Source organism: Chinchilla lanigera, unplaced genomic scaffold, assembly GCF_000276665.1.
Source record: "Chinchilla lanigera isolate Chin_1 unplaced genomic scaffold, ChiLan1.0 scaffold00123, whole genome shotgun sequence".
Classification (NCBI taxonomy): Eukaryota; Metazoa; Chordata; class Mammalia; order Rodentia; family Chinchillidae; genus Chinchilla; species Chinchilla lanigera.
Window position 1 is genome coordinate 2993983 of NW_004955524.1, and position 2660 is coordinate 2996642.

Below are 2660 nucleotides of genomic sequence, written 5' to 3' on the forward strand. Positions count from 1 at the left end.
GCGCCTCTCCGCGGGCCGGCGCCGCCGCCCTCCCTCCGCGGGACCCGGCGCACGGGGATCCGCGCAGTCCCCCGCCACCGGCGGCGCTCAGAGCCGTCCTCATCCAGGCTGCACGGGCTGCGAGCCTCCAGCGAGAGGAGTCTTTGTGAGCGGGTGGGTGAGAGCGAGAGCAAGCGGGAGTCCGAGCGCGGGCACTGCGGGCCCTGGCTTTGGGGGAGGCCCCCAGGGAACCCGCAGGCCCAAGGCCCCTCCCCGAGGGGCGCTCCTGGCCTCAGGCATTCCGGCCCCCCGCCCAGTGCACACCCCCGCCAGGATACGGTCTCCACATCCAGACCCACTCTGGGACACACCCAGAGACACACAAAGACTCACACTGGCTTATGTCCCGTCACCCTCGCCCTCAGACGCTCACACACTGCGTCCCAGATGCACGTTCGCACACCATCGCGGCGCGCGCATTCCATCCCGACACACACACACATTCTGGTCCTACCCTCATTCCACGGGGAGCCAGCCGAGGAGCACGCTCGCAGGCACAGTGGCAGGGGACGTTCCCGGCGACCCTGTGTCCGCATCCAGGCAGGACAGGCTCAGGGGTGCCATCCCGGAAAGGGCAGGGCTAGGGCACCTCGCGGGCACAAGCTTGCCCTAGGAGCCTGCATAGGTGAGAGACTACCTAGGGCCTGCTGGGGTCCTTGTGCCTCTGCCAGGGGATGGGTGGCCTGGACCTTTGTTTGCTAGACAGAGAGCAACAGGCGAAAGTGGGGGGTGGGGTGGGTGTTGTGCATGTGTTTTTTCCTTTAAGGGAGAAGAAATTAAATAAAAGATTCTCACACCTCGACAATATGTTTCCACTTACGGTGTGTCTTAGCACCTGACCGGCAAGCTGGTGGGTCGTAAAGTGTCTGCAGGTACCTGGGGGACTCGAGGTAGAGACCCCCGCGGGGACCCTGGGACTGAGGCCACCCTCCCGCTCAGCTCTCAGAGAACCTCACACTTTTCCCTTTTAAAACACATGGCGTTCCTTTTTAATAACAGCAGCGGCTCCAGATTTTGAAAGGGAAAAGAAAAAAAAACTTGTAAAGGCCCCAGCTCTTCGGGAAAGGAGGGGCAGAAGGCCGCGAAGGGGGGCAGAGCCCAGCCTAGGGATTGGCTTTGGGGCGACTTCTGGGAGCCCCTCCGAGCCAGGCCAAGCGCCCCTCCAGGCTCAGTGGCTTGTTCCCAGCTGCTGGTTTCCCCTGCACCCCCAGCACCCGGCTCATTGTTCCCCAGAACCTAGAGAGGGAAGGCATAGGGACCCTGGGCTGGGCGGGACAGTGGTGCTGGTCTGCTGGTCCCCAGGTGCTGCAGGCTGTGGGGTCTCCATGCAGCCTGCTCATCCTGCCCACCCGCTAGCACACAGGAACCCCTGGCAGGTAGCACGCGGTCTTCCGTTCTGGGATGAGGAACCGCGAGCCCAGACAGCAAAGCCAGGTGCTCCACTGAAGGCCGAGCCTTTGTCCCCGGAGGAGAAAGCGTCCCTTTGACCTTGCTTGCTAGGCAGAGGCACTGGGGACTGGCCTGTCCAGGCCTGCTCGGCCTTGTCCCCTCCAGCCCCCTGTCCCCATCCCAGCCCGGGGATGGCAGCTGCAGCTGCTGGCAGACTGGCCGTACCGGGCCAGGCGGGTGTGGCAGAGGGGCACACCCCCCAGCCAAGACCCCCCAGAGACCCCCTTCGGGCCAGATAGGGCTGGGGGTGGGGGCAGGAGGGGCGTGACCCACCCTGGGAGGGCTGAGACTGGGCCTGGGGTCGGGCTGGCTGTGCTTCCCACCCTGCTGGGGGGGCCCAGGCAGGAAGCAGTGGGTGGGCCATGGCAGAGGCGCTGGCACGCCCGAGTTCATGCCGGAGGAATTCCGAATTAGCGGGCGGCTGGCTGCCTGGGACCTCCGGGGCGGCCCCCTGGCCCCACGCCCCCGCCCGGGCCGCCCCCACCCCGCCGCCTCGGCTGGCCTGCGCCACCGGCTTCTTCGCACGGACAGACGCCGAGACCTCCAGTGAGCCCTGGGCCAAGCCCCAAACGCAACTGTGATCCCAGCCGCAGTGGAGCCAAGTTTGCCCCGGAAAATCGTCAGGGCGGGCCGAGGACGGCTCTTCCTACCTTGGCCCTCCGGGGCAGTGAGGGACAGTGCAGAGTGACTGCTCGTATTTAGGGGACCTGGGGGGCACTGGATCTCCATCCGGGCCTCTGTGCCCCGGTAGTCAGACCCTTCTCACAGCTGCCTGGGGAGTTCTTTTTAAATGCAGATCTAACCAGGACCTTACCTGCTAAGAACTCTGGAAAAACTACCCAGCCCTCCCTGCAAGTTGAGGTCCCTGGTGATCTCCCCCTACAAACCTCATTTCCTCTATGACTGCCCCAGGATGTTTCCACTTACAGCTCCTGCTACCTGAACACTGTCTTCCAGATATTTTTTGTTTGTTTGTTTGCTGTCCCCGGTACCGGGACTCGAACTCACAACCTTGCGCTTGCCAGGCAGGCGCTGAGCCGCTGAGCCGCTGAGCTAAATCCCCAGCCCCTTGGAGACATTTTTTTTTTTTTTTTTTCTCCGGTACCGGGAACTGAACTCACGACCTTGCGCTTGCCAGGCAGGCGCTTTGCCGCTGAGCTAAATCCCCAGCC